Raw genomic sequence first — 7910 nt, forward strand, 5'->3', positions numbered from 1 at the left:
TGTATCTTGTTGTCCATAATTTTCCCCAACTGTGCACACGTGCAGTTATTTTTAGTCCCTTACAGTTTCTTTGTATTTTGTTGCTGGAGGAGACGTTTGTCCAGGTGCAAGCACTGCAGCAAAGGGTCCCAGGCGCCAGGTCCCAGCCTGTCTCATATACACAGTAAGTGAGGCTATAGGAGTAGATGAGGTGCTCCAGGGAGAGCGTGCAGTGTGTGAGAAACAGAGAGCTGGTAGTGAACTTCTGTCTCCTAATTCTGTCCTGGTTCCAAGGTTTAATTTTTCAAGGTTCTTTTTTTGGAGAGAGAGGGAGAAGGGGAGGAAGGCTGACCTATGTGTTCAGCAATATGACAAATAATATAAAAAGACAGAATGTGCCATATATATCTCCCCTGTGTCCCTACAGATTTACTCTATACCCTTCTCCACCCTGCTGTATACTCTGGAAAGCTGATCTGTGTGGCCTGGCATCAGCAAAGCCCCCAGGCCCTGTGGGTTGCATTTGGGACCGTACGGAGGGTGGGGAGGGCAAGTAATGATTGGGGATGGTTAGTTGGTCTGTAATTTGTACAAAAAGGAACAGAGTTTCTTTAAAGTAATTAAGACAAGCCAATAATACCTCTGATATTTTCTTTTAAATGCTTGGTGACTAAATACATGTAGTTAAGCAAAATTCACAAGCGAAATATGAATCAAAAGACACTGTCTCTTTGCACTCAGATCTGGACCTTGACTCTGAATTATGACTTATTCTTCCAAGTCTTCCAAATAATGACTGATCATTGAACTTGGTTTTGGAAACTTCAAAGCCAAACATTTGACTTTTGTCAGTTTCTTTTTATGATGACATCCCTCTTCCTGAGGCAATAAGCATGAAATACTATAGCTGAAGATATTATTTTTGCAGAAACATTTTTTATTATATTAGTTTATAACCCATTTGGGGATCTTTTATAGGATATGTTTTGTTCCGAGGTGCAAGTCAGGATAATATACCATGTAAAGAGTTTTTCATCCCACCTAGTTCAAATATAGCCTATTAAATTGAAGGCTAGAGACAGACAGGAAGGAATGGGTTTCTCCTATGTCTATTAGAAAGTAGAAAATTAACCACAATTAAATCAGTTCATTAAGTCCTAGGTAATTAATTCTTGTTCTGCTGATCTTGGGTTAATGATTCTTCTTTCATAAAATCATTTGCAACAGGGCTAAAAGAAATGGAAAGCCTTAGCTTTCTCTATCCTCTGACAGGTGTCCGTGGTGATGATGTCAGGTTATAATGGAAAATCTGTTCACACCACTTCATTCTCTATAACGTCAATGGTTAAGACTATCTGGTACAGTCTTTTGCTGAGGCAATTGTTTTGTTTGTTTGTTTTGGACTTTTGACTTAATTTCTGATCCGTGGCTTGTGGAGGTATCTTTATGTTCTTGCTACTCATGGTGTGGTTCTCAGATCATCATCATCATCATCTAGACACTTGTTAGAAATAAAGCATCTCAGGTCCCACCCCAGGTCTACTGAATCAGACTTTGCATTTCACCAAGATTCCCCAGATGAGGAAATGTACTTTACAGCTTAAAAAGCATTGATTTAGGCATGGGTGAGGGAGAAGCAGAAACTGCCTCTTGATGATTAAAAGTGTTTCCTCTTAAAGTATTATAAAACCCACAACACTGGAGTGAAGGAGAATGGAAATCTTCACTGAGGTACAATGCATAATAATTTTATAGTGATTTAGTCAAATATTACACTGAGGGTAAGAACATATTATGAACATTCAGGCTGTTATGGGTTGAATTTTATCCCGTCAAAATTTATATGTTGAAATACTAACCGCCAGTACCTCAAAATGTGATCGTATTTGGAAATAGGGTTGTTGAAGATGTAATTATTTAAGAGGAGGTCAGACTGGAGTAAGGTGGGCCCCTAATCCAGTATGTCTGGTGTCCTTATATAAAGAGGAAATTTGGACACAGATATACACACAAGGAGAACACCATGTGAAGATGAAGGTAGAGACTGGGTGGGTCAGCAGAAGCCAAGAAACACCAAAGATTTCTAGCAAACCACTAGAAGCTAGGAGAGAGGCATGGAACAGATTCTCCCTCAAGGCCTCAGAAAGACCCACCCTGCTGACACCTTGATTTCACACTTATAGCTTCCAGAGCCATGAGACAATAAATTCCTATTGCTTTGAGCTAGCGAGTTTGTTATGGAAGTCCTACCAAGCTAATACAAGAGCATAGAAGAATCCTCAGAGCCCTCTAATTCATCCTATAATGTGTGTATGATTGTCTTCTGCCGAAGAGTTATATTAAACCTGGAAACAAAATATTTCTTTTGGAAAAAAAACAAATCAACTTGTTGACAAGTATGCCAGTCTTTGTACATATGAACTTAAGTTGGCTTCTATGCAGACTGAGAGTAACACAATTGCTGAAAGCTGTTTATATTGACAACATTTTGGAATTATATGTGTATAATTAACCCAGAAGGAGTTGAGACTCTCTTTTTGTTTTGTTAATTTTTTTTTGTACTCTGGTGTTGACCTAATTAAAAATCTGGAGATGCTAACTTTTTTCTTGTATCTTCCTTACTAACATGAGAAAGCAAACACTTGGTGTTGCCCAGAGCTGTCAAGAAAACCCCCAAATAGTTTAGGTATAGAAGACATACTAACAGTTATATTTTGTCTGTGGGACCTGAATTCAGCAAAGATTTTTTTTTTTTTTTTTTGCGGTACGCAGGCCTCTCACTGTTGTGGCCTCTCCCATTGCGGAGCACAGGCTCCGGACGCGCAGGCTCAGTGGCCATGGCTCATGGGCCCAGCCGCTCCGTGGCATGTGGGATCTTCCCAGACTGGTGCACGAACCCATGTCCCCTGCATCAGCAGGCGGACTCTCAACCACTGCACCACCAGGGAAGCCGGAGCAAAGGAGATTTTTAAAAGAATTGTCAAAAGAGGCAAGATGCGAATAAAATTTATAAGAATGTAAATATAAAAAGTGATTGTAAGCTTGGATCAAAGTGATAACATTTAAAATCAACACAGCAGCAAATAATAATTAAGAAGTCTAAACTTTTCAAAAGTAAACCTTTTATTGAAATAGATTACAGATCATGAAAAAAATGCACGAAAGACAACAGGCTCTTGAGTGAAAATATTATGTGATATAAAAATGTTATTATCCAGACAAAACACACAGAAGGCACAGAATAAATTTTGCTGTTTCTTCCTAAAAGCAGACTGTATGATCAAAGTGCACATTTATCTACCCAATAAATAATTGTTGGATTAACTAACTAATAGTTTCATTGGGAAAGAAAATAAAAACACTGCTCACTTAACTGTAGGGCTGTTTCTTTTTTTTTTTTTTCTTGCGTTATGCGGGCCTCTCACTGTTGTGGCCTCTCCCATTTGCGGAGCACAGGCTCCGGACGCGCAGGCTCAGTGGCCATGGCTCACGGGCCCAGCCGCTCCGCGGCATGTGGGATCTTCCCGAAACGGGGCACGAACCCGCGTCTCCTGCATCGGCAGGCGGACTCTCAAGCACTGCGCCACCAGGGAAGCCCTGTAGGGCTGTTTCTTGAATCTGGTTGTAGTTTGAGGGGCCAGAAAAGGCTCTATTTGGTTGGTTGGTTAAAACATGCACCAAAAAGTGGCCTACAGTAGATGCAGTTGAAATGCCAGAATGGCCTTATTATACTGCAGCAGAAAGTATCCAAAGGCTTAGGGATACTGGAACATCAGAGTGAATTTACCATGGGAGACCTGCTCACCCAGCCTTAGGAGGGTGGTGGAAGCCACTATGCCAAGTGGAAGGTAGTTTTCACCATAACTTAGAGAAATAAATTTGTGAGGAGAGCCCAGCATCCTTGAAGAGTTCTGTGGTCACTCTTTGTAGGTCAGAAATTAGAGTGGAAACTGCTGCCACTAAAGTTGGGTCCCTAAATATAATGGGGATAAAATGGATGTCAGGGTGGCAGAGACTATGTGTCCACATTTAATCACCAAAGATAAGGTGGGTGTGGTTGCCATGTAGACATTAGAGTCAAAGCAGCAATGAGAATAGTCTGACTCACAGAGACCTATGGCACTGGCTATTGATGGTGATGTCCCTAGCAGAACATATTCTTACAGCTCTGTGTAAGTGGAAGTGTTTATAGGTCAAGTGAACAGAAACTTAACTTGAATCACCAGTACCGAGAGAGTAGCAGCCCCTCAACAAATTCCCAAGTTTGAGGAAGTTTACAGACGCAGAACCCCTCGAATGAAAGGGTGGATGAATCCTCTTGCAAAAATCTAAACTGTTAGTCTCTCTCCAAGTCTTCTCCCAAAGAGACCTATGGCCTTTTACCAGGGTGACTGTAAAAGTCACTGGGGAAAAAGAAATAATCATACTTCTCAAAGACTACTGGATGCTGGCTCTGAACTGAATTGATTCCAGGAGAGCCAAAAGTCACTGTGTTCCACCAGGTCAGAGTAGGGGTTTATAGAGGTCAGGTGATCAATGCAGTTTTAGCTCGGATCTGCCCATTGTGGCCCCAGTGAATCTCCCAAACCATTATTGGTTATTTCTCCAATACCAGAATGCATGATTAGAATGGACATACTCAGACACTGCCAGAATTTTCACACTCATTCTCTGACCTGTGGAGAGAGGGTTATTATAGTAGAAAAGGCCAAGTAGAAGCCACTAGAACAGCCTCTACCTAGCAAAATAGTAAAGCACAATCAGTACCACATTCCTGGAGGAATGGCAGAGATTAATGCCACCATCGAGGACTTCAATTATGTAGCGGTGATGGTTCTCACCACATCCTCATTCAATTCACCTATGTGGCCTATGCGGGAAAACAGATGGATCTTGGAGAAAGTGGGTTATCATATACTTAACCAGGTGGTGATTCCTATTGTCCTATTGTAGTTGTTAGACCAGAAATAGTTTCATTGCTCGAGGACATAAACACATCCCGGGGTTTGCAGCTTTTGATCTGGCAAATGCTCTTTTCTCCACATCTGTCCATAGGCCCACCAGAAGCAGTTTGCTTTTAACTGGCCAAGTCAGCAATACACCTTCACTGTCGTATACCAGGGATATATCAACTCTCTAGCCCTCTGTCATAATTTAGTCTACAAGAACTTTGATCACCTTTCCCTTCCACAAGTTATCATACTGATCTATTACATTGATATTATTATACTGATTGGACCTAATGAACAAAAAAGTAGCAACTACATTAAGCTTATTGGGAAGGCATTTGCTTGTCAGAGTGCGGGAAATTAACCTAAATAAAATGCACGGGCCACCACGTCTGTGAAATTTCTAGGGCTTCAGTAGCATGGGACATGTCGAGATATTCCTTCTAAGGTGAAGGGTAAGTTGTATCTAACCCCTCTTACAATCCCAAAATAGGCACAATGCCCACTGGGCCTCTTTGCATTTTGAAGGCAACTTATTTGTCATTTGCACGTGTTACTCTAAACCATTTACTGAGTGAACTGAAAAGCTGTGAGTTTTGAGTGGGGCCCAGAATAAGAGAAGGCTCTGCAACTGGTCCAGGCTGCCTTGTAGGCCATTCTGCTACTTGGGCCACATGATCTCACAGATCCAATGTGCTTGAAGTGTTGGTGCCAAATAAAGATGCTGTTTAGAACCTCTGACCTAAAGCAATCATTTGATTGATGTGAATAATAAGTAGGTTTTAAAACTTTTCCAAATTCTCCCTTATTCTTTATTTTTCCCTCTGCATACTTCACCTAATGAGATGGTTTATCTTGTCTCTCAACTTGGCTGGGCCACAATATCTATGTGTATGGTCAACCAGTATTCTGGGTGTTTCTGTAAAGATGATTTTGGATGAGATTAGCATTTGTATTAGTGGACTTTGAGTAAAGCAGATTGCTCTCTATAATGTGGGTGGGCCTCGTCAAATCAGTTGAAGGCCCCAGTAGAATAGAAGAATGACCTCCCCTGAGCAAGAGGAAATTCTGTGGTCAACAGTCTTTGGACTTGAACTGCAACATGGATTTCTCCAGCCTGCTAGTCCACCCAGCAGATTTTAATCTTGCTAGTCTCCAAAACTGCATCAGCCAAGTTCTTAAAATAAATATTTCTATATATTAACACATCCTGTGGGTTCTGTCTCTTTGGAGAATAATACAGTAGATTTCTCCATGCTGTGGAGTAATTTCTAGTTGCCCAACAGAGCAGCCTTGAAAAGCATTACCAAAGATCTGTAAAATAGTTATTCTGTGATCCAAATATCTAGCTCTCAACTCCACAAACTCAAAAATACTTGCTGTGTGTTGAGAGGTACTGGTCGAATTTGGTCCCTAGATCCCACATTGGTTTAAAGAAAGAGATCAGTGCTGGAATAAATTGAGTAAGTTCAAAGAACAGAGTGAAGACAAATAACCAAGTTAGCTTCATCAGTGATGTCTATATATTTTCTAATTAACGTCAAATACATTTAGGATGAAACTTTCTTGAATAGCTGTCTTGGCTAAGAAGATAACCAGATAATTGATAATTCTTGGGTTTACTGTTTGCTCCACATAATCTTACCTGACTTGCTATGGTTGAGCTATGAATAGGGGAGTTAAAATAAATTTAAATTTAATGTGTTTATTATACATTAGAACTTTTATTCAAATTTTTTAAAGAATCAAAATATTTTAAAATACTAGATGGGGGTGGTGGTGGGATGAATTGGGAGATTGGGATTGACATATATACACTAATATGTATAAAATGGGTAACTAATAAGAACCTGCTGTATAAAAAATAAATAAAATTTAAAAATTTTTAAATTTAAAAAATAAAATAAAATACTAGATAAAATACCACCAGCATTTATTCATTTCTCTAGTATGCTGCAGGGAAAGGAAGATCCAAAAACTCTGATTAAATTTTAACTTTTAGACACTAGATGGTGCTGACTAACCATCTCTCTCTTTCTCTCTCTCATTTTTTTGCCTTCATAGCCTTCAACCCCAGTTAATGTTTTCTATTGTCAGCTGGCAAACTGAAGAGAGGAAGAAATATAAAGGCTATTTACTGAAAATGTTGAACAAGATAGAGGTTTATTAATGGAGAAACAAACACATATTGTAATTCAGTTGCTGGCAAAATTATTTTCTTTATTGTCATATATCTGTATGGTTAAAAGCAGGAAATAAGACCAGCACTGAAAGGTGGACAAAAAATATGGTCTGGCTAAGTGCAATCAGCATTGACTGGGAGTGCTTATCTTGACCAAATAATGTGGAGGGAAATGACTGTAACATAATACATCTGCTGAGCAGCTTTGAAAAACTGTTTTTGACAACATATAATAGACCATTTGCCTTTTCATCATTCCTGCACCCAAGAACACTAGTAGGGCTTGCAAATGTTAGAAAAGATTCTTTCTCTGGAGAACTTAACCTGAAATTAAAGAAAAAAGGTCCCTGTAAGAAATTTTCTTGGAGGCCCAGTGTTTGACTTGTATCACTGCTTGGCCCTTTGGATTCTATTTACCACTAGACTGGTCTAGGCTGTATAAATCATTCAGTGTGGTTTATAATGTTCTTTCAGTGATGGTCTGATTATAAAGTAGAGCTAAGATTAGAAATCAAGTGAGACATGAATAATACTACCTACTAGTTTTAAAAACATTTTCAGAGGCAAAATTCTGAATTTAAAATGCTCCAAGATCTTTGATAAGATAAATGGTGAAGATTTAGAGAATATCAATAATGAAGCAATCCAAAGAACATTGTAGGCCTTCCTCCCTGAAAGCCTAGACTAGGGAATATTAAAAATCACAAATGTTGAGCAAGGTATTTTTGGGCCTTAAAAACATGTTGAAGCAACAGGGGAAGAAAGTATTAACGTTCAATAGAGTGCTTCTCCAAAGGGAA

Source organism: Lipotes vexillifer, unplaced genomic scaffold, assembly GCF_000442215.2.
Source record: "Lipotes vexillifer unplaced genomic scaffold, Lipotes_vexillifer_v1.1 scaffold831, whole genome shotgun sequence".
NCBI lineage: Eukaryota > Metazoa > Chordata > Mammalia > Artiodactyla > Lipotidae > Lipotes > Lipotes vexillifer.